The sequence below is a fragment of the Manis javanica genome, chromosome 9 (genome assembly GCF_040802235.1).
Source record: "Manis javanica isolate MJ-LG chromosome 9, MJ_LKY, whole genome shotgun sequence".
Lineage (NCBI taxonomy): Eukaryota > Metazoa > Chordata > Mammalia > Pholidota > Manidae > Manis > Manis javanica.
In genome coordinates, this window is record NC_133164.1 from 9989089 (window position 1) to 10014703 (window position 25615).

Sequence of the window (25615 nt, forward strand, 5' to 3'; positions counted from 1 at the left end):
AGTGCTCCCATCTAGAGAAGGCCCTGTAAGATGCCCTGTAGAGGTGGTTTGTGGGAAGCAAATTCCCTCAGCTTTTGCTTGTCTGGGAATTGTTCAATCCCGTCATCATATTTAAATGATAGTCGTGCTGGATACAGTATCCTTGGTTCAAGGCCCTTCTGTTTCATTGCATTAAGTATATCATGCCATTCTCTTCTGGCCTGTAGGGTTTCTGTCGAGAAGTCTGATGTTAGCCTGATGGGTTTTCCTTTATAGGTGACCTTTTTCTCTCTAGCTACCTTTAAAACTCTTTCCTTGTCCTTGATGCTTGCCATTTTAATTATTATGTGTCTTGGTGTTGTCCTCCTTGTATCCTTTCTGTTGGGGGTTCTGTGTATTTCCATGTCTATTCGATTATTTCCTCCCCCAGTTTGGGGAAGTTTTCAGCAATTATTTCTTCAAAGAGACTTTCTATCCCTTTTCCTCTTCCTTCTTCTTCTGGTACCCCTATAATATGAATATTATTCCTTTTGGATTGGTCACATAATTCTCTTAGTGTTGTTTCGTTCCTGGAGATCCTTTTATGTCTCTCTCTATGTCAGCTTCTATACATTCCTGTTCTCTGGTTTCTATTCCTTCAATGGCCTCTTGCATCTCATCCATTCTGCTTATAAATCCTTCCAGGGTTTGTTTCACTTCTGTGATCTCCTTCCTGACATCTGATCTCCCTCCGGACTTCATCCCATTGCTCTTGCATTTTTCTCTGCATCTCTGTCAGCGTGTTCATGATTTTTATTCTGAATTCTTTTTCAGGAAGACTGATTAGGTCTCTCTTCTTCTCAGGCATTGTCTGTGTGATCTTTGTCTGCCTGTAGTTTTGCCTTTTCATGGTGATAGAGATAGTTTGCAGAGCTGGTACGAGTGACAGCTGGGAGAGCTTTCCCTCTTGTTGGTTTGTGGCCTTCCTCTCCTGGGAGAATAGCGACCTCTAGTGGCTTATGCTTGGCAGCTGTGCGCAGACAGGGCTTCAGCTACCTGCCCGGTTGGTTTGGAGTTTATCTCCGCTGTTGCTGTGGGCGTGGCCTGGCTGGGGCTGCTCCTCCAAAATGGTGGAGCCCCATTGGAGGGGGAGCAACTGGGAGGCTATTTATCTCCGTAAGGGGCCTCTGTGCTCCCTGCTGCCCAGGGGGTTAGAGTGCCCAGAGATCCCCAGATTCCCTGCCTCTGGTCTAAGTGACCTGTCCTGCCCCTTTAAGACTTCCAAAAAGCACTCTCCAAACCAAAACAACAACAGCAACAACAAAAGGGGAAAAAAAAAAAAGGGGAAAAACGCGTGATTTTCTTTGTCCTCAGGTGCCGGTCTCAGGCACCCGCTCACCGGTCTTGCTGTCCTGTTTCCCTAGTATTGGGGTCCCTATCCCTTTCAGGCTTCCAAAAAGCACTCACCAAATAAAAGGGGAAAACACGCAATTTTCTTTGTCCTCAGGCGCCAGTGTCAGGCACCCACTCACCGGTCTTCCTGCCCTGTTTCCCTAGTATTGGGGTCCCTGTCCCTTTAAGGCTTCCAAAAAGCACTCGCCAAAAAAAAGGGAAAAACGCGCAATTTTCTTTGTCCTCAGGCGCCAGTCTTGCTGCCCTGTTTCCCTAGTATTGGGGTTCCTGTCCCTTTAAGGCTTCCAAAAAGCACTCACCAAAAAAAAAAAACCGCTCCCATTTCTGTGTTCTCCGGCGTCAGCCTCAGGCACCCACTCACCATTCCTGCCCCCCTGTTTCCCTAGTATCCAGGACCCCACACATGCACTGTGTCTGTGCTCTGGTCCGGAATCCTGGGGCTGGGTGTTCAGCAGTCCTGGGCCTTCTCTCCCTCCCTGCTGACTCCTCTCCACCCGCCTTGAGGCCGGGGGGAGGGGTGCTCGGGTCCTGCCAGGCTGGGGCTTGTATCTTACCCCCTTCACGAAGCACTGGATTCTCGCAGGTGTGGATGTGGTCTGGATGTTGTCCTGTGTCCTCTGGTGTCTATTTTAGGAAGAGTTGTGTTTGTTATATTTTCATAGATATATGTGGTTTTGGAAGGAGATTTCCACTGCTCTACTCACGCCGCCAGCCTGGCTCTGCCCCCGGAAAATTTTTTTTTTAATGCACAGACCTATGTACTCTGCTACATCCTCAAAAAGTGAAACTATACTGCTGAGTGCATTCACATACTAGCTCCATGGTACATAAGAGAAGAGTTGGACTTGGGGTGGTTTCCTATTTGCTAAGTGCAAACAAAACTGTTGACTCAGTTCTCAACAGGGAAGGGCAATGTCCTAGTCCAGGAGTGGAAGACCTAAAACAAACAAATGCTGTACAAGTGATCAATCGACAATTTGAATGAAAATAAGGTGATGTATGTTCTAATCTTTTAATAGAAACCCAAAACGTATGAAAATTTTACTTATTACCTTATCTTGAAACTGCAGAACACTACATTATATTGAAAGTTTTGAAAACAGTGCTAAATCTCTCAGAGTTAAAAATATACAGTGTAGTTATTTAGGCATAGGTTCTCATACTCTGGATCCTTCCACACGTCACATGGCTACACGATATTCCCAAGTCATGGATTTTGCCATTTGATCTCTGATGCAGCTTGGCGATATTTCAGGGCTCCAGAAGCTAGGCAGTTCTCTGAATACACTAAGTATACATATGAAGCAGCTCAAATGTACAAGCGCCTTCCATCAACAATCACTTCAAAGCTCATTAATAACTTACAGGTGAGAGTGGAAATGCCCTCTGCACTCCCCTGCCCCTTCTTGAACTCTGGTTACTCTCTCTGGGCCATTTCTGTAATAGTGAATTCTAAACTTGGTACTTCTCTTTTCTGACTCTAGGGCTTTTAAGATGGTTTTCCAAATCTTCTTAGGAAACACAAAAGCAGACAAAAATGCTTCAGTGCATTGATCCTAGGGGTTGTTTTTTTTTTTTTCATCCTTACATTGTTAGTTTATTAAGAGTAGCAATTTAAATTCTTCTTGAGAAGATACCTATAAAGAAAGTGGGAAGACAGAACAGGTGGATAGTAAAAATGTGCTTGGTCTGAAACAGGGAAAATTATCATGGATTCTAATATCTGCTTGGTTTCTACCATTGCTGAAGATAGGCTCTAAAACTTTACCAGCATCTCCAAAAAAGTCAATGAACTTTTTGTGTATAAGAGAGGCTTAATTCTACATCCAGTAGGATGTCAACAGTATAACCACTGACATTCTGGGCCAGATAATTCTTTGCTATAGGGGGCTTTCCTGTACATGGTAGGATGCATAGCAACATTCCTGGCCCTTGCATACCAGATGCCAGTAGTATGTACCCCCTGCCCAGTTGTGACAACCAAAAATGTCTCCAGACATTGCCAAATATCCCTAAGTAGTAAGCATCAGAGCCAGAACTCCAACTCAAGACTTCTGTAGTTCTGTTGAAATGTACTGCCTAAGAGGAGAAATGAAAGATATGTGGCATGGTGCAGAATACAGGATTTTCTAGGCAGGGCTAAACTAAAAACTAAATTAAAGGTAAAACTATATGCTTTAGCTGACTCCCCCCAAATACGAAGGTCCAAGCACTCAGGTACCTTCGGATGCCTCCCTAGTTGCCCAAGGGCCCACCCCCAGAACATACTGTGGCCCATAACTGTGACATTTCCCAGCCACCCGACTTGCATCAGGACTCTCCTGAGTATTCCATTAAAGCGATGAGCTAAACACATATCCTCCTCATACAAAAGGTAGCAAATGTATCAACTTCTCAGCTCTTGGCTTTTTTCACTTTTCAGTATTTCTCAGACATCTCCCTACACACCAGCACCCTGAGGTCTTTCTCATTCTCTTACAGCTACATTATACTGAGTTAATGGATGTACCATTGTTTATTTAACCAGTCCTCTACTACTGGACCCTTGCACTGTTTCCAGTCTTTGGCTATTATAAGCAACAACTTCCTTACATAGGCAGATGTATTTGTAGGACAGATTCCTAGAAATGGAAATGCAAGGTCAAAGGGTATGGAAGGCAGAGTAAGGGCCCCCCAAAGATCTGGACATTCCAGTCCCAGGTACCTGTGAATATGTTACCTAACAATCAAAGGAACATTACAATTATTATTAAATCAAGGATCTCCTTACTTCCATCCTAAATTATCTGAGTGAGCCAGAGGTAATCACAAAGGTCCTTATGAGAGGGAGACAAGTCAGAAAGGAGAGAAGATGCTATGCTACTGCCTGTGAAGATGGAGGAGGGGTCCCTGAAACAAGGACCACAGAGAGCCTCTAGAAACTGGGAAGGACAAAGAAAAGGATACTTTCTTGGGGTTTTCAGAAGGAACACAATCCTATAGACCCATCTGAGACTTGTGACCTCCAGAACTGTAATAAATGTGTGTAGTTTTAAGCCACTAAGTTTGTGGTAACATGTTAAAGCAGCAATACAAAACTAATACAAAGGGTAACTCAAAAGTAAATTTTCTATATATAACCAAATTTCCCTCCATAAAGTTTGTTCCGTTTTGTACTTCTATCAGCAATATGCCTATTTCCTCACCATCTCTCCAACAAGATATATTATCAAACTGTTGAATATTTGCCCATGTGAGAGGTGAGAAATGGTTTATCACAGTATGGTTTTAATTCATGTGTGAAACTAAACATCTTCTCACATATTTAAAATATTTTTCTTTTTCTGAAACTGTTAAAATACTTTCTACATTATTCTGCTGGGTTGTTGCTCTATGCTTGATTTATTTCTAAAAGCTCTTTATATTTTAGGGATCTTACCTCTTGGTAGTATAAATTGCAAATATTTTTCCCACTTAGTCATTTGTTCACATAGTGTGGTATTTATTCCATGCATAAGTTTTATTATTTATATTTATTTTTACTTAATCTTTAAAGTTTTCCTCATACAGGTTTTACATAGTCAAGAGATTTTAGCATGGCCATTTTAGTTTATCAATAATTCAGTAAGACTGACCCCTAATATTAAGGGCCAAGGGTAGTGATTGACTTATATTCCTTATTTCTGCACAAATATTTCAAATGGAGTAAAATTCCAATGTGAGAAATAGATGGATGATGGCAAAAGAAAATTTCAAGTAACAATACAATTTTTAGCAATGCAATTCCTGCTTTACAGTCATTAATATAAAAAGAATAAAAAATCTCTGTTTGCTGAATTTTTAAGTATTACTACAAAGTACATTTTTTACCCTAAATGTATTTTTTTAATTTTATTTTTGAGAAATTCATCCCTGTATCTATAGCAAGACATCCTATTAATTAAAACGAATTATGAACCTATGCACCCCTATGTTTATTGCAGCACCATTTACAATAGCCAAGAAATGGAAGCAACCTAAGTGTCCATCAGTAGATGAATGGATAAAGAAGATGTGGTACATATACCTGGTATATACAATGGTATATTTTTCAGCCATCAGAAGAAAAATCCTAACATTTGCAAGAACATGGATGGAGCTAGAGTGTATTATGCTCAGTGAAATAAACCAGGTGGAGAAAGACAAGCATCAAATGATTTCACTCATATGTGAAGTATAACAACAAAGAAAAAAACTGAAGGAACAAAACAGCAGCAGACTCACAGAACCCAAGAATGGACTAACAGTTACTAAAGGGAAAGGGATTGGGGAGGATGGGTGGGGAAAATGGGGCATTATGATTAGCAGACATAACGTAGGGGGGTGGGGACATGGGTAAGGCACTATATACAGAGAAGGCAAGTAATGATTCTATAGCATCTTACTATGCTGATGGACAGTGACTGTAATGGGGTATGTGGGGGGACTTGATAATAGGGGAAGTGTAGTAACCATAATGTTGTTCAAGTAATTGTACATTAATGATATCAAAATAAAAAAAATAAAATGAATTATGAACCATTTCTGGATCACAAAGAAGCAATAACATTTAACTAAGCTAGTATTAATTAGGTTAGAAATTTAAGCAGCTCAAAAACGGAAGCTGTATAATATAATTTTGCTAAAACAGGACATCACAAAACCTATTTTAAGTTTGTTTATAACTTAAACACTGTTGGTAGTAGGAAAATATCGTGTTTATTTTTTATATTATGTTCCTTTAGAGTTTAAGTTTTCCAAAGGATGTTTATACAGTTGTGGGTCTTTTGGGGGGAGGAGGGGGGAGGGACAGGGATTTTTAAAAATATTTTTAATGCTATTTGGTGATAAAATTATGTACTTATGTAGGGTGTTAAAGTTCTTTTTGTTATTCTTGGGGGTAAGACTACATCAGCCATGGCTTTGGGGCCTACTTTTACTACTTAGACTCCACTGAGAGTTGGCCACCAGAAACTGAGACCAGAAAAGGGCAGCATGATGCACAGCAATACAGGTTGAAGTGGACATCTCATCCACTCCTGTGGCGTCAATGACCACAGAGGTGACTTTAAAGTCCCCCTCTTAAGCAGACGTGCATTTCCAGCTGCCTTCCTGACAACTGCATTAGGAAATCCCAAAAGAACTAAAATACAAACTTTAAAAACCTTAAACCAAATGCATTTTTTTCCCCTCCAAAGCCATAGCTTTCAATTAATGATCATACTTGTATCTTTTCTCTCACCAATCTTATCTTGCCTCATCCTATTTGGTCATGCTATATTGCTACATTAGTTGTTAAGCATTCATTTTTGGATCTTCCTATGAAATATATCTCAAGAACGTAACAGTTTAATAATGACTGTATTTCTATAATGTTTTTTAATATTTTAATTATAAATTATTTCACAATATAGAATATATCAGAAAATTAAATGATATCCAAGCATATCAACATTTTGTCATACATGCTTCATATCATGTTTTAAAAAAAAAGAAAATGTTAGTAGTTACAACTAAAGTCTTACCTTACTTGTGTGCACTCTTTACCTCCATAGAGGTAATCTAAAGTTAGTATGTATTATTCTCATGCCTATTTTTGTATTTTTCCATGTTCACTATTTTTTGTTTTACAAATTTATATAAATAATATGCTTCACATATTATTCTGAAAACTTCTTTTTTCATATATTATGTTTGCAGTCCATGCTGATCATATAGATGCAGTTCATAAATTTTAAATGCTGTAAGGTGTTCCACTGTAAATGAGTAAACCACAATTAATGTATTCATTTCCCTGTTGAGTGACAGATTATTTACAATTACAAATAATGATGCATTGAATCCTGAACATACCTCCTGGTGCAGACGTCTCAGAATTTCTCCAGAGCACACATTTTTATACAAGAACTTCACTGTAACTTAGTCACATGGCCACACCTTACTTGCACGAGAGGATGAGAAATACAGTTTTTATTGTGGATGGCCATGTACCCAGCTAAAAATAAGGGATTCTGTTTCAAAGAATGACAAGAATAACAGATACTATTATTGTGGTAAACAGCCAGCAACCAGCAGTTGCTGCCATTTTAAGTATTTCTAAATGTCTTTGAAAACTTTAAAGAGGTTATCCCATCAACAATGAATGAATATAAGAGTTTTCAATTTCTCCACACATTCTCCAATAACTCCAGGTATCAAATATATTAATTTGTGCCAATCTAATGGGTGTGAAACAGCATCTCCCTGCTTTAATTTGCATTTCCCTGATTAGTACGAAGCATAACTATTATTAAGCATTCTAGTTTCTTCTTCTTTGAAATGGCTATTTAATCATTTTTAATTATTTACTGTAAGAGTGTACATATACTCTTGACACCAATTTGCCTTGAAAATTTCTACCAGTGTTCAGTTTGAGTATTCAATTTTTGATGATGCCTTTTATAATGAAGAAATTTTTAATTTTAATGTAGTTATTGCAGAGACGCCAGTTGTCTTACTTACTCAGCTAAGCTACATTTCCCAGCCTCTCTTGTAACCTGGTGACTAAGATGCCAACAACCAAATGTACCGGAGATAATGTGTGTTGCTTCTGGGGATAGGCCTTAAGATACTGGGTATGTATATGTTTAATCGCTGCCTTTTCACCTTCCTTCGCACTGTCATATTAATTTGTTAAAAACTACAGTAACCTTGAGAGCTACATGTAGAGGATAATAAAACTAGGCAAATAGTCTGGGTCTCCAGGATGGCTGCATGAAGCAAAGGCCAACTACCTACCCTAACTATTACATAAAAGAGAAATATATTTCTGTTTTATTAGCTGCTGCATTTAGGGCTTTTTTTTTTTTTTTACAGAAACTTGGCCAAATATGCCAAATATGTTTAAGAAAGATTTCTTAGATAACTCACAAACAGTGATTATTTTAGAGTGACTGTCCTTGGTGTCTAGTATAAGAAAGCCCTCTTGAAATCAAAAAGATATTCTGGGTGTTTAGGATTCAACAAGGTGGCATGAGAGGTGAGACAGAGAACACCTCCCAAAACCACAAATAATACAAAAATATAGTTAATTAATACAACTAACCCTAAAAAGCAACAGGAAAGAAGGCTGAACCAGACTGCATACAGACCTCATGAACATAGCAGACCTCATGAAACAGGGTAACATACAAAAGCCTTAATCCGGCAGGACGCAAGGCCCTCCCACACCCCAGCTCACCAGCGGGAGGAAGAGAAAAGGAGCAGTAAGGGGGTGGAAGCTTGGGACTGCTGAACACCCAGCCCTGGATATCTGCTTTGCGAGCAGAAACCTATATTGTGTGGTGCTCTGGACACTGGGGAGCTGGGACAGGAGGAGTGCTTGAGAGACTGAGATTACAGCCGTTTGTGAAGGAGGGCATCCACACCTGGCTGCTCTGGCTCAGAGGCAAGGTAGGTGGTCTGAGAGGCTCCCTAGCAGCAAGAGGGCTGCTGAAGGGGCAGGGTTTTCACAGAGCTTGCTGCACAGGAGAAGGGAGAACTGGACAAGGTTGTCTGGGCGGGCTCTGCCCAGCAGGTTGGGAACTCTGAAGAGCTTCAGGTGCTCCATCCCCCTGGCTCCCTACTCAGCTCCGAGGCCCCCACGGTGAGACAGGCAGCCTGCTGCACCTTCCTACTGGCCTGAAAGCACCAGCTTGCAAACTGGCAGTCACTGCCTTGGTGTCAGGCCAGCCAGAGAGAGGCCCCGCCTACAACAGCTAGAGACACAAAGCCTGGAGGTTTACACCTGTGTGCTCGGCGCACTGGCTCTGATGCTGGGGACAGGCCCTGCAGACAGGAATCAGGAAACACATCATTCCTCACCCCATGCACCAGCTCTGCTCCCCCACAACCCACAACCTCACTCGGGGCTGAACAGCTCCAGAGACTGGAGCTTCTGGGCACTAGTGGGCACCACACAGAAATACGAAACGTCAGTAGAACATGGTTCAGACCAAAATCTCACAAACCCAAGAAAAAGGGCCAAATGAAACTGAACTCACCAATCTTCCTGAAGGAGAGTTCAAAATAAAAATCATAAACATGCTTATGGAGGTACAGAAAAATATTCAAGAACTCAGAACGAATTTAAGTCAGAGATCCAATCATTAAGAAATTCCATATCTGAAATGAAACATACAATGGAGGGATTTAAAAGCAGATTAGATGTAGACGGTAAATAGAATAGAAATTAAAGAAGGGGAATACAAAGAAGCTGATGCACAGAGAGAAAAAAGAATCTCTAAGAGTGAAAGAATATTGACAGAACTGTGTGACCAATCCAAATGGAACAATATTCGCCTTATAGGGGTACCAGAAGAAGAAGAGAGAGAAAAAGGGATAGAAAGTATCATTAAGGAGGTAAATAATGAAAACTTCCCCAATTTGGGGAAGGAGATAGTGTCTCAAGCCATGGAGGTACACAGATCTCCCAACACAAGGAACCCAAGAAAGACAACATCAACACATATAATAATTAAAATGGCAAAGATCAAGGATAAAGACAAACTTTTAAAAGCGAACTAGAGAGAGAAAAAAGATCACATACAAAGGAAAATCCATCAGGCTATCATCAGACTTCTCAACAGAAACCTTACAGGCCAGAAGGGAGTGGCATGATATATTTAATGCAATGAAGCAGAAGGGTCTGGAACCAAGAATACTCTACCCGACAAGGTTATCATTTAAATTTGAAGGAGTGATTAAACAATTTTCATAGAAGTGAAAGCTGAGAGAATTTACCTCCCACAAACCACGTCTACAGTGCATTTTAGAGAGACTGCTATAATGGAAGTACTCCTAAGGCTAAAGAGATTTCACCCAAGGGATAGACAAAGAGTACAGAATATGGTTCATAACATAAAAAAATGGAAGAGGAAGAAAAAAGGAGGGAAAAAAAAGAACCTTTACGTTGTGTTTGTAATAGCATACAAAGTGAGTTAAATTAGACTGTTAGAGAGAAAGGGAATTACCCTTGAACCTTTGGTAACCACGAATCTAAAGCCTGCAATGGCAATAAGTACATGCCTATTGATAATCACCCTAAATGTAAATGGTCTGAATGCACCAATCAAAACATATGAGTTACTGAATGGATAAAAAAACAAGACCCATCTACATGCTGCCTACAAGAGACTCACCTCAAACCCAAAGACATGCACAGACTGAAAGTAAAGTGATAGAAAAAGATATTTCATGCAACTAATAGTGAGAAAAAAGCAGGAGTTGCAGTACTTGTGGCACACAAAATAGACTTAAAAACAAAGAAACTAACAAGAGACAAAGAAGGACACTATATAAGGATAAAGGGGTCATCCAACAAGAGGTTATAACTATTATAAATATCTATGCACCTGACACAGGATCACCTACATATGTGAAACAAACAGTAACAGAATTAGAGGGGGAAATAGAATGCAATGCATTAATTTTAGGAGACTTCAAAACATCACTCACTCCAATGGACAGATCAACCAGACAGAAAATAAGTAAAAAGACAGAGGCACTGAACAACATATTAGAACAGATGGACCTAACAGACATCTACAGAACAGTCCATTCAAAAGCAACAGGATACACATTCTTCTCAAGTGCACATGGAACACTTTCAAGAATAGATCATATACTAGGGCACAAAAAGAACCTCAGTAAATTCAAAAATATTGAAATTGTACCAACCAACTTCTCAGATCACAAAGGTATGAAACTAGCAATAAATTACACAAAGAAAACAAAGAAGCCCACAAACACATGGAGGCTTAATAACATGCTCCTAAATAATCAATGGATCAATGACTGAATAAAAACAGAGATCAAGCAATATATGGAAAAAAATGACAACAATAATTCAACAATACAAAGTCTGTGGGAGGCAGCAGAGGCCATGATAAGAGGGAAATATATTGCAATACAGGCCTACCTCAGGAAAGAAGAACAATCAGAGACGAACAGTCTAAACTCACAATTAATGAAACTAGAAAAAGAAGAACAAATGAGGCCCAAAGTCAGTAGAAGGAGGGACATAATAAAGATTAGAGGAGAAATAAATAAAATTGAGAAGAATAAAACAATAGAAAGAATCAATGAAAGCCAGGAGCCGGTTCTTTGAGAAAATAAACAAAATAGATAAACCCCTCACCAGACTTATCAAGAAAAAAAGAAAGTCTGACCACATAAACAGAATCAGAAATGAGAAAGGAAAAATCACTACAGATACCACAGAAATACAAAGAATTAGGAGAGAATACTATGAAAAATTATATGGTAACAAACTGGAAAACCTAGAAGAAATGGACAACTTTCTAAAAAAATACAACCTTCCAAGGCTGATCAAGGAATAACCAGAAACTGAACAGACCAATTACAAGCAACGAAATTGAACTGGTAATCAAAAAACTACCTAAGATCAAAACTCCTGTACCAGATGGTTTCACTGCTGAATTTTATCAAACATTTAGTGAAGACCTAATGCCCATCCTCCTTAGAGTTTTCCAAAAAGTAAAAGAGGAGGGAATACTCCCAAACTCATTCTACAAGGCCAATAACACTCTAACACCAAAACCAGGCAAAGACACCCAAAAAAAGAAAATTACAGACCAATATCCCTGATGAACATAGATGCAAAAATACTCAACAAATACTAGCAAACCGAATTCAAATACATCGAAAAGATCATCCATCATGATCAAGTGGGATTCATCCTAGGGATGCAAGGATGGTACAACATTCAAAAATCTATCAACATCATCCACTACATCAACAAAAAGGACAAAAACCACATGATCATCTCCATAGATGCTGAAAAAGCATTTGACAAAATTCAACATCCATTCATGATAAAACTCTCAACAAAATGGGTATAGAGGGCAAGTACCTCAACATAATAAAGGCCATATATGATATACCAACAGCTAACAATATAGTTAACAGCAAGAACCTGAAAGCTTTTCCTTTAAGATCGGGAACAAGACAAGGATGCCCACTCTCCCCACGTTTATTCAACATAGTTCTGGAGGTCCTAGCCACAGCAATCATACAACACTAAGAAATAAAAGGCATCCAGATTAGCAAAGAAGAAGTCAAACTGTTCCTGTCAGCAGATGACATGATATTGTACATAAAAAACCCTAAAGAATCCACTCCAAAACTACTAGATCTAATATCTGAATACAGCAAAGTTGCAGGATACAAAGTTAATACACAGAAATATATTGCTTTCCTATATGCTAATGATGAACTAGCAGAAAGAGAAATCTGGAAAACAATTCCATTAACAATTGCATCAAAAAGAATAAAATATCTAGGAATAAACCTAAACAAGGAAGTGAAAGACCTATACCCTGAAAACTACCAGACACTCCTAAGAGAAATTAAAGACGACACTAATAAATGGAAATTCATCCAATGCTCTTGGATAGGAAGAATTAATATTGCCAAAATGGCCATCCTGCCTAAAGCAATCTACAAATTCAATGCAATGCCTATCAAATACCTACAGCATTCTTCAATGAACAAGAGCAAATAATTCTAAAATTCATATGAAATGACAAAAGACCACAAATAGCCAAAGCAATCCTGAGAAGGAAGACTAAAGCAGGGGGAATTAGGCTCCCTGACTTCAAGCTCTACTACTAAGCCACAGTAATCAAGACAATTTGGTACTGGCACAAGAACAGATCCATAGACCAGCAGAACAGAATAGAGGGCCCAGATATAAATCTAAGCATACATGGTCAATTAATATATGATAAAGGAGCCATGGATATACAATGGGGAAATGACAGCCTCTTCAACAGCTGGTGTTGGCAAAACTGGACAGCTACATGTGAGAGAATGAAACTGGATTATTGTCTAACCCCATACACAAAAGTAATTCACAATGGATCAAAGACATGAATGTAAGTTATGAAACCATAAAACTCTTAGAAAAAAACATAAGCAAAAATCTCTTGGATAAAACATGAACATATCTCCCCAGGTAAGGGAAACAAAAGCAATAATGAACAAGTGGAACTATATCAAACTAAAAAGTTTCTGTACAGCAAAGGACACCATAAGTAGAGCAAAATGACATCCTACAGTATGGGAGAATATATTCATAAATGACATATCCGATAAAGGGTTGACATCCAAAATATATAAAGAGCTCACACACCTCAACGAACAAAAATCAAATAAGCCAATTAAAAAATAGGCAGAGGATCTGAACAGACTCTTCTCCAAAGAAGAAATTCAGATGGCCAACAGGCACATGAAAAGATGCTCCACATAGCTAATCATCAGAGAAATGCTAATTAAAACCACAATGAGATATCACTTCAAAGCAGTTAGGGTATGGTCAACATCCAAAAGACAAACAACAACAAATGTTGGTGAGGTTGTGAAGAAAGGGGAACCCTCCTACACTGCTCGTGGGAATGTAAACTAGTTCAACCATTGTGGAAAGCAGTATGGAGATTCCTCAAAAAACTCAAAATAGAAATACCATTTGACTTGGGAATTCCACTCCTAGGAATTTACCCTAAGAATGCAGAAGCCCAGTTTGAAAAAGACATATGCACTCCTATGTTTATCACAGCACTGTTTACAATAGCCAAGAAATGGAAGCAACCTAAGTGTCTATCAGTTGATGAATGGATAAAGAAGATGTGGTACATGTACACAATGGAATATTATTCAGCCATCAGAAGAAAACAAATCCTACCATTTGCAACAACATGGATGGAGCTAGAGGGTATTATGCTCAGTGAAATAAGCCAGGCAAAAAAAGATAAGTATCCAATGATTTCACTTATCTGTGGAGTATAAGAACAAATAAAAAAACTGAAGGAACAAAACAGCAGCAGACTCACAGAACCGAAGAACGGACTAACAGTTACCAAAGGGAAAGGGACTGGGGAGGATGGGTGAGAAGGGAGGGATAAGGGGGAAAAGGGGGCATTATGATTAGCACACATAATGTAGCAGGTGGGTGGGACACAGGAAAGGCAATATATACAGAGAAGACAAGTAATGATTCTATAGCATCTTACTATGCTGATGGACAGTGACTGTAATGGTGTATGTGGAGGGGTCTTGATAATAGGGGGAGTCTAGTAACCATAATGTTGTTCAAGTAATTGCACATTAACCACACCAAAATAAATAAAGAAATAGATAGATAAATAAATAAATAAGAAAAAGATATTCTGTATTTTTTTTCTGAAAACATTTAAGTTTTGTTTTCCAAATGCGGGCCTTAATGCTGGAATGTGGTTTGCGTATAGTTGACGTAAGGTTTTACAGTTTTCATATGCAGGTAGCCATTGTTTCAGCACTATTTATTGAATATACCATGCCACTGATTTATAATACCACCTGTGTCATGGACCAAATTACCATAGACACATGACTGTCTTTTGTTCCACTGGTCTGTGCTTATAAGCTTGTGCCAATGTCACATCAACCATAATTACTAAACGTTTATACTAAATCTTGATGGTTGGCAAGAAAAATCCCTAACTATTTTTCAAAATTATCTTGGCAATTCTTGACATTTTACTCTTCCATTTAAATTTGAACATTCACCTTTGAAATTACACACACACATACATAACTGCTATAGTGAAACTGCAATGAATGCATGATGTAATACAAGACATTACATCTTTACAAAACTGACTTTCTACTCATGAGATTATTATGACTATATATTACATACTTAAATTTTTATAATTTTCCCCACAAACATCTTCAGAATCCTTTGTTAAGATATATATCAAGGCCCCTTATAATTTTTTTCACTATTTCATACGGTATTTTTTTAACTGCATTTTCAATTTGTTGTTGGCATATAGGAATGTTGTTCGTCTTTTGTATGCAGATCCTGCGATCTATAATATTGCTGAATTCTCTTACTAATGTTAATGGTTTGGTTCTTTCAGATTTTCTATATAGGCAATCAGAGTGAGTAACAACTTATGTTATCCTTTTCAGTCCTTATGTTTTTCACTTTTTTTATTACCCTGAATATTATCTTCAGTAAAATACGGAACAGAAGTTGTGAGATTGGCATCTCTGTCTTGTTCCTGACTTAAAAGGAGAACACTTTCTGATGCTTGCTCTGAGTTTTATGGGATACTCATGTTAACAGAATTCCTTTATCATTACTATGTAGATAAGTTTATATCATGAATATGTTTTATGAAATTTTTTTTCTGTATCTTTTAAGATGATCATATAATTTTCTTGCTTTAATTTGTAAATGTGGTAGATTATGTCAGTACATTTTCTATTGTCAGACCATCCTTGAATTCCTGGGATAAATCCTCCTTAACCAAGATTGTGTTCTTTTTTTTTTTTTTGAGAGGGCATCTCTCATATTTATTGATGAAATGGTTGTTAATAACAATAAAATTCTGTATAGGGGAGTCAATGCTCAATGCACAATCATTAATCCATCTTAAGCCTAATTCTCGTCAGTCTCCAATCTTCTGAGGCATAATGAACAAGTTCTTACATGGTGAACGAATTCTTACATAGTGAATAAGTTCTTACATGGTGAACAGTACAAGGGCAGTCATCACAAAAACGTTTGGTTTTGATCACGCATTATGAACTATAAACAATCAGGTCAAATATGAATATTCGTTTGATTTTTATACTTGATTTATATGTGCATCTCACATTTCTCTCTTTATTATTTTTTTTATTTTTAATAAAATGCTGAAGTGGTAGGTAGATGCAAGATAAAGGTAAAAAACATAGTTTAGTGTTGTAAGAGAGCAACTGTAGATGATCAGGTGTGTGCCTGTAGACTATATGTTAATCCGAGCTAGACAAGGGCAATAAAACATCCACGTATGCAGATTTCTCTCAAAACAGAGGGGGTGAGGTTCTAAGCTTCACCACTGTTGATCCCCAATTTCTCACCTGATGGCCCCCCTGCGACTGTGCCTGTCTTAGGTTGTTCCTCCCATGAGGAATCTTACCCGACTCTGGCTAACCAGTCACAAGATTGTGTTCTTTTTATGTGCCACATTTAATCTGCTCATGTTTTACTTAGGATTTTTTGCATTAGAAACATAAAGTTGATATATGAAACTAGACTGTAATTTTTCTTTCTCTTACTATCCTTGTTAAATTTTACCACATTTATTAAATTAATTGGGAAACTTTCCTCTATTTTTTTACTTTCATTAAACTTTTATTTGCATAAAATAGGAATTATCTTTACTTGAAGGTTAAAAGTCATTATGAGCCTTAAAGGTTTAAAAGCATTATGGACCTGATATGTTTTACTGTGGAAAGATTTAAAACAAGTAAGGCGTGTTCATATGAGGTTGTATGTTCATAGAGATTTTCTGTTTCTTCCTAAAGCAATATATCAGGTAAAGAATACATTAGAATATTGGAAATAATGGACTCCCTTTTACAAAAAAGAGCTTAATTTTTTTCCTCACATAATAAGATAGCTAGATATAACCTGTCCAGAGAAGATGCAGCTGCTTAATGATGCTATCAGGGACGCAGGTTCTATCTTTCCATTCCACTATCCTTAGCTTAGAGGCCTCCACATCATGCTTATTACATTTGGGACTCAAAATAGCTGCTCGTGTCTCCAGTCAGTCCTCACTTTCTCAAGGTAAGAAAGAAACTTAAGTAGAAAGAGGTGACACCCCATATGAGGAAATCAAAAGCTTTCACTTAATTGTCCAAAACTGTATTACACAGCTCACTTAGCCATGAAGAATTTTAGGGAAGTACCTTTATCTGGGTACATTACCCCAAATAAAACTAGAGCTCTGAATTCTCAACTGGCAATAGCTGCTGTAGTAGTTTGGATCAGTTATATTCTAGGAAATTGTCGAGTCCACCTCAGTTCCTAAATTCTCTTAGCTTTTTAAAAAATCACTACTATATTTACACTTTCGTCTCATTTTAAAAGTCCTAGTATTATACATTGGTGTCTTTTAAAATTAATTTTTTTGCTGAAAGCTTTTCTATTCTATTAGTCTTTTCAGAGAACCAGCTTTGGTTTTCTTGTAACTTCTAAATGCTTCTTTGACTTCTAATTCATTCACTCTGTGGTGTTTTTACTTACTTCCTTCTTCATACCTTTGTTAGATTTTTTTCCCTAGGTTTTTGTTGTTGTTCTTGCTATTGCAAAAGGTATTTTTAAAATTTCCTTTTCCATTTTCACCATGTTGGTATACAGAAATACAACTGTATAATGCCTGTTTGTATGAAAACTGTTGACAGAGTACATTATGACCCATTTTGTATTTCAACCATATATCTTGTTATCTTGCTAAGCGCATTTATTAATTTTGATAATTTTAGATTCATTTAGATTTTCTATCTACACAGCCTTGTCCTCTGCAAATGAATTTTATTTCTTCTTTAGCAATACTTGTGCCTTTTCTTTTTTCTTGACTTGTTTTTCTTTTCTTTCTTTTCTTGACTTCTTATTTCTTGACCTTTCTGGCTATGAGGCTAGGGCCTACAGTACAATGTTGAGCAGACATGGTAAGAACTGATACGCCCTTATCTTGTTGTCAACTTTAGGGGAAAAGTATTCAGTCTTTTCCTTTGAGTATTATGTTAGCTTTGGGTTTTTGTAGATGTTCTTCATCTGGTTGAGGAAGATGCCTTCTGTTTTTAGTTTGCTGAGAGTTTTTATCATGTACTACTCATATTTTCTATATCATATTCTCTCAGTTTTGGTCAGTTGTGTTTCCATCATGTTTTTAAGCTCCTTAAATAAATCATCATAATTACTATGTTATCTATGCTATAATTGTTTCACTGTTCCCACATGTTAGTGATCAACCTCTTATGCACCATTTCTTCTCGCAACCCATCCTTTCCTTCTAGGTTTAACAGACTTCTTCCTCCCGTACCTCCTATTATTTCCTATGAATACCAAGGTGAGTGATAAATTCCATTTTCCTTTTTGTCTGAAAATATTTTTATTTAGCCTCACTTTTAAATAATAGCTTAGCTGGGTATGACATTTTGGGTTACAGTTATTTTCTCTCAGCCCTTTCAAAATAGTATTTGTCTTAAAATGTTTCTTGTTGATGTCAAGAAGCATGCTTCTAGCCTAATGTTTCTTTGTATATAATCTTTTACAGCTTCTGATGTTATCTTGTCCATCTTTGAACACCTTCTAAAACCTCACTGGCATTTCTTTTAAAACACTATACTTTGTTATTTAGTCATTCTCCATATTTTAGTATTATTACCTTGTCTTAAGTCATTTTACATAGTTGCCTTAATGCCACCATTAACGAACAAGCTACCTGACATTGTAGTAAATGCTATACATCTTTTCCTATAAAAAGGCATAAAGTTCTCTTACGGAATGGGGAGAAAAAAGAAAAGAGAAGATGAAAATGCCCTATCTGAATTCAGCAACAGAGGCTTGTCTCAAAGAGTGCCTACATACCAATTTGTTAACAATTGGCTAATGTTTAAAAACAAATAACAAATGAGTAAATTATTTATGCATTAACTATTCTGTTCACAATTTATTATTGGTTTTCAACAGATGGTTGGCATTCTTATTAGGTACTTTTTAAACATCAAAAAAGTATTTGTTAAGCTCAGCAAAGTTTTCATCTGCCAGCACAGGATACCAGTGTAGATAGATCTGACTCAGACTGAATTTACTGAAAAGGGGAACAGACCCAACTATTCCCCAGCTGTACCTTCTAAGCAGTTCCATCAGTCGGGTTCACACACATCTGAGCAATTCTGAAAGAACAGGAAGACAACCTCCTGAAATCTATTTACATGAGAGACTGAAAAACCTCCTGGGAGTAAACTTATTATCTTAAGCAAAGAGAAGATTAGGTAGCTTGATCCTGAAACAAAGTCTTGGTTCTTAGACTAGAGAAGTAATTTTGAATGTACCACAGTTTCTGAGGCTGGCATTAGTCCCATCTCAGACCACCATGGATTCAAATCTAGGTTCTAAGGAGCAATAGGGCTAGAAACAAAAATGAAAATGCCTGTTTGTATGAAAACTGTTGACAGAGTACACTGTGAACCATTTTGGAACCCTCTGAGAAAGTATATCACAGATAACCAACAATGAACACTGCATACTGGCATCTCCACAGTACCAATATATTCATCAACGGCTGTACCCAGAAGCAGCCGCAACAATGTACACAGAAGAGACGCCTGATGGGAGGTGCAACACCCAGCAGAACGAGCAATGATGCATGCAGATGGGGCGACCAAAGGGCATGAAAGAACCACAGAAGGCAAATATTGGAGAATGGATTTAAAACATAATACACTATTAACTACTCAATAACCAGTTAACCAGACTTGTTTTTGAAAATACCTAAGATACCTCTTTAGTTTCCTAGAAATATTTGGGTGGAGTCTTACTAGAGCCTGGGAAGCAAAAAATTGGTGATATATGTAGCAAAAGGATCAGGTCTAATTTAACAGTATGGTTTCTATATGCAAGACAGGCACAAAGCTTCAAATTGAGAAAGTTGGGGGAATCCTATTTAGGAAGGTGAATGTGTAACCTATTTCTCAAATCTGCAGTGTAGTCTATTTTTGTTCATCTCCTACACTGAAAACAATTACAACTCACCATGAGTATGAATTTTAAAAAAGATTCTCCTGAATTTATGAAAATATTTGACTCTTTTAATAAACTGAAAATTCCCACACCTTCCTCTAGTTTAGACATTTTAAAACAGCTAGAAATCATATGCCCACAGAAATCTTTTGCAGAATGACAGCCAATATGACAAAAAATGTCACTGAGGAAACTTAAGTATGGAGATAACTGTGAAGTTTAACCTAATTTCAAAACAATATATATCACCTTACTGTAAAATAATACTTTATACTTACCTTTCTCAGGTATTCTCAAATTGCGGTAGGACATCTGTTCTGTTTCTCTAGGTAAGAAAATTAGTATGAAAATTTAAATGATTTGCTAGTCCAGATTCCAAATTAAAGCCCAGACCTCATCTCTCCTGCCTTTTTTACCAGAGGCAGCACTAACCTTCATTCTAATAAGCAGGTGTGCCGGGTGTCATGGCAATGTCACAGACACTTTGAATTAGTGGGGCTCAGGGGAAGACAGAAAGGTGACTCCAAAATACTGAGTATCAACCATATAGTATATAGAGTCTGCAGGCCACCTGAACTCCCTTCATGAACTCGACAAAGGCATTTCTAGAAAAGGATGAGTACGGACTCAAAGTGAGTAAGCTGGGGGAAGGGCCCCATGAGGTGCCACACGATCTCAAAGTCGTTTCCTAACTGCACTTTCCCAGCCAAAAATAACCAAATACTGAAATGTAGCCATGCCAAGAACTTCAGGTATCAGTTCAATTTCCTCCTCTTCTTTATGAATTTGTATTATTTATAAGACACTTGACACATGTTAAACACATAGCTCCTCAGTTTCAGGAAATATGGCTTGTTCAGCTGAGGGGGGAAAAGCATATAATGAGGGAGTTAACAAGGGCTGATATTTTTTTACAACATTCTTTAAAAACTGAAAAACCTCATTAAACATCAGGAACAGCTTAAATAATTCACTCTAGACCTTGGGGCCCACGCGGACGTCTCCCTCTCGAGCTCCCTGTCTGGCCCTGCTCTCCCCCGGTGTCCTCCGAGAGGGTGGGCCTGACGGGCGGCCACGTGTGGCCTCAAGGCCTCGCCGCCACTCATCCTCCGGCCTGGAGGCCTGGGGTGCGCGGCTCCCAGGGGACGTCGGGCCCCGCAGAGCGGCCCGCACCCTCTGACCCGCGGGCCTGCAGGACGCCGGGAGCAGGCGGAAGTGCGGCCGGGAGGCCCGTCGCGGCCAGTGGCCGCCTGCCGGAAGTGGGTCCGAGGCCGCGGCGGTCCGGCCTGGGCGGCAGCAGTGCGAAGCGAGCGGTGCCCGAGGCGCTCGGTCGCCGGCCCCACCCCGGGGACCTGTACGGCCGCTGGAAAGGATCCCAGAGGCCAGGAGGCCGCTGCCCTTGGCCCGGCGTCCCTCCCTCCCATGGCGGGGACAAGGGCGCCCTACCGAGGCTGGGCCGCCGGAGGCCCAGGGGGCGGCCTGCAGGCCGGCTTCGCGGACTTCCGGCCTTCATGGCCGCGGTTTTCGAGAGGGAGGTCGACGGGAGCGGCGCGCTCTCGAGGCCCCCGCCCTCGCTGGGGTCCTGGGATTGTGAGGCCGGCCCTGCGGCCGGGCTGGGAGGAAGGAGCGGGAGAGCCGCCACCGAGCGCGGCCGGAACAGGGCCGGCTGCAGGGCTGCCGCGGGGAGGGAAGCACCTGCCTCCGCCCACCTCGACCCCGAGGCCACCGCCCGAAGCAGCCGGCGCCGCTGCCGGGCCTTCTAGCGGAGGTCGGAGGAGGGCGAAGCCCGGAACCTCGCGCCCTCGAGTGCTCCCGTGCGTGGGGCGGCCGGGTCCCCTTGACCGAGGGCAGATCCGCAGGGCGGAGAGGTGACTCTCCCAAAGAGGGGGTCTCAAGGAAGGAATTCCTCCTGCCTCGCTTCCAGAGTTGAAAGCACGGAGGCCGTCGGTTCTGCAAAGAGGAGCAGTCGAGCGCGGGCAAGCAGCTGATGAAAATAATTGTCCTCTCACAGCCCTGCGCCCAGGGGCGCGTGCACACACGCACATGCACACGCACACGCACACACAAAACTTGCTTCATCTAGCTGCCCAACCTTAGTATTCCAGGCATGCGGTTTTCAACAACTTGCTTGACACAATAACAAAGACATTTAAATGCCAGGACGCAGACTTCACTTTTTAACCTGCTGAGAGGAGCTAGTTTCAAAGCTTCCCCGCCGCGAATAAACTGACAAAAAAATATGGGGTGCACTTATAAATTAAACACCTTACCCTCAAAGCGATATGCGTTAATCAGGTTTCTAAGGCAATAGCCATCTCTGTCTTTTCCTATTCACCCAAATAATGCCACAAGAAGGAACCCCTTTACACAAGAGAGCTGGAGGGGAAAAAAAAGAATTATACCCATTGCTAGTAAAAATCATCTTAAATCAATAGAGCACCACTTGAACTTGAGTTTCTATTGTTTCACTGAATCATCAATGTTTTTAATTAAACAGAGCTACCCTTTCTGTTAAAACATTACATAAAAGGGTTAGGTTTCTACTTTTGTTGAGGCAGCTGGCGTTTGTTGGCTGTTGTGTTTGAGCAACAGACTGTTCAATAGAAGCGAGAAATAGCTCAACGCGCTCTTAATAGACCTGTTTCAACAATGTACCTTGAAAAGGAATACATTGTGTTATTGTGTTAGTTTGCTACAAACCTATTAAAAGAAAAATAGCATCCATCAGGTCTAACAAAATGCATTTGTATTATACATACTTATCTGCTTCGAATACACTTCTTGGCACAATGTCTAGAATTCAACTAGATCATCAAGAGCTGGACAGAACACATACCAGTTAGGTAATGATACACGGGCTAAAAAAATCCAAAAAGGAAGGTCTAAGCAGACTGCAATGGCTTTTTATTTATCATGAGAGACGAGACACAGGCAACCCTATTTCAAATGAATATGTATTGCAAAAGTGTGGACTACTATGACAAAAACAATTTTAAAATATTTAAATTTGTTAAATAACCTAGCATGGGAATATTGACTGAAGTCCCATATTTAGAATGAAACTAATGTACTTTCGATAACAGTTGACTTCAGAAAAGGGCTCAGGGCTGAAGTGCATTTTTAAAACAGAATTAAACAATGCAAAGAGCCTGGTTCTTTAGGGAAATGCGTGAAACAAACAAATCGAAAGCAAGGGTTCCAGCCAAGAGGTTGGGGAGCAGCGATGTCTGGCAGTATGAAAGGAAGTGCTTCTTGAAAGTGCTCTCTTAAAAATGACTTTTAAACTTCTTTCATTGAATTTTAAACACAGAACGAAATGAAGCAAAGAAATAGGTGACTTTGCCATTGTGAGACAGGATATACGGGATGTTTTAGGGAGGGCTGCCACTTGGACCACAAACCTTAGATAAACACAGTGGCAACTGATGAAGTTAATTTAGCTCTGAGATTAGCTTAGCAGAAAAGACACCCAAAGTAGCATCTGTCACAAGGAGACATCTTTTGCTTTCACAAAAGGCAGTCACTTTGGTTTCCAACCTCCAAGCACCCTTCAACTTTCAAGTGCAAAAATGTTGGGACACAAGGGAACAGTACACTACCTACAAATTAACTCAATTGTCAAAAAAAAAAAAGCTTACATAAATTACAATAGCACCCTTTGTGAGATATCCATGTTAACAAATAGATAAAGCAATATTTTGCCCAATAAAGTCAATGTTTTTTACATTTCTGCATTAGTAAATAATCATGTGAAGATTTAGAAAAATGTCACTCAAAACTAGATGATAGTTTTGCCATATTATAAAATAGCTATGTTAGACCTTTCTGGAAGTCATTTGAAACCAGATGACTGATACGATTTCCCTCTTCAGTAAAAACATTTTCTGTGCTCAAGTAGGATGTGTATACTGGAAGGTGAGATGTGTTGGATTTATTCTGTAAGACTTTTCACTGATAAAGTCTCCTTTCTAGCCAAAATCAATTTTTAATTAATTCCCTTGGATTTAAAAATGGAAATGAAATCATAAACCCCAAATGACTTATTATGAAATTAATTTCTCATAAAATTACTAGAAGAGTTGACATTTTCAGGGTGAGGTGGTTTGGGTTTTTTCTTCTCTTTTCTTTTTTAATGTATCAGATAATCTACCAAAGATGACAAGACATTCACAATAATTGGTTTGGCCATGACATGAAATGTTGTTACCAAAGTTTTGTAAAAAGCCTTTAACTTTCATTTAGAACTTTTAGAAATATTAGTGCATCAGAAGTTAAGCTAACTGGAGGGAAATATTCAGTGCATTTTAATTTGAAGACTGTTCATATAAAGAATCATGAAGAGATCATTTGAAAATCCAGCAGAGGAAAAATATATTTCAGAGGAAGATTGTAATCTGATTCCCTGTTTTGTTCTTATTAAAAATCCTTGATTCTTCACTCTTGCAAAGAATTTTCAATAATATAGGAAGGCTAAATATTTTCATTTGTTTTTCTTAAGTAAAAAGAAGAACAACAAATAGTCTGTGTTATAATTTATATCCCTTTAAAGAACAGGACAAAGAGGATCACATATAGCTTATTTTCTATTTGGCCCCCCAAATTCTTCCTAGAAAGTGACTTCTAGCCTGTTAATTCATTGTCACTAATACCTAGAGAAGTTTCAACCAAGCAAATCATTATAAAAAATAGTCTTTCCTGTTGCTGATCCTAAGCAGCATCTAATTTGAAAGATTCTTTAGAGAACATTTTCAAAGCATCAAGCCTCTTAACAGCTTCTTGGGCTGCCTTAGGAAAGCAAAAAAATATTTCAGATTTCCTTTTGCCTTCTTTTGCCTTTTAGCTCAGAAATATGGGAAGTAAGAGGGGTTGATATTTTTAAAACATTTCTGCCACACGTGATTATTTCAATGCCATTCTCTGGTGTTGTGTCTGAAAAAAGTGTGGCCGAGCCTGCTGCCCGCAGCGCCAGACATTCAGCCGGATCCACCCCTGGGCACAGTCGTCAAAGGGAAAAGATTCAGCTTCCAAACTTGATTAAAAACAGCCTAAGAGTTTCTGCCCCGTTAAAGAACTGTGTGGTTTGAGAAGCTGGGTAAACTGCCTCCAGAGAGGAGTGGCTGGGGTCTATATCCTTTTCATACGGGAGCGGAGAGAAGCTCGAAAAAAGCAATAGATTCTGGGCTGCAGAAGAACAGCTTGTCCCTCCCAAATCTGCAGGTAAAATCCACTTTATACAATTTAGGTACTGAGAAAGAGCAGTTTTACCTTGTAATTTTTCACCTTAATTTAAAGGGAAAATGGAAATACATGCAAACACCCGAAGACCTACCAAGATGCTTTGGAAATGTTACCTTGTTTCTGTGTTTTGGGTTTTTGTTTGTTTGGTTTGGTTTTGGTTTTTATGCTTCCTTTTGGTAAATACTTCAAAATATTCTTCTCCACCTGAAGTATTCTGGTACAATTAAAAGAAAAATACTGAGATGGAAAAATGAACTAGAAATGAAGGTGTGTAGGCTAGTGAATAAAACAGATGCCTGTCAGCATCTTAAAGATGTGTTGTTTTTGCTTGTGATATTTTTATAGTGAAAACCAAAGACATACAAACAGGAATACAAACATGAAGAGAAGTGGGAGGTTCCCTGATGT

The 25615-nt window shown here is 38.9% G+C and overlaps 1 long non-coding RNA gene across 1 annotated transcript in view; it reads right to left on the reverse strand.

Moving 5' to 3' along the window:
• The window catches only part of LOC108402013 (uncharacterized), a 69779-nt gene extending 48928 nt beyond the window's left edge, over positions 1-20851 (reverse strand). The window contains exons 1-2 of the long non-coding RNA XR_012120987.1: positions 20402-20851; positions 20248-20294 (exon numbers count right to left, since the gene is read on the reverse strand). This is a non-coding gene — a long non-coding RNA (uncharacterized lncRNA). The remainder of the gene's footprint in view (positions 1-20247; positions 20295-20401) is intronic.
• Between the last annotated feature and the right edge of the window lie 4764 nt (positions 20852-25615).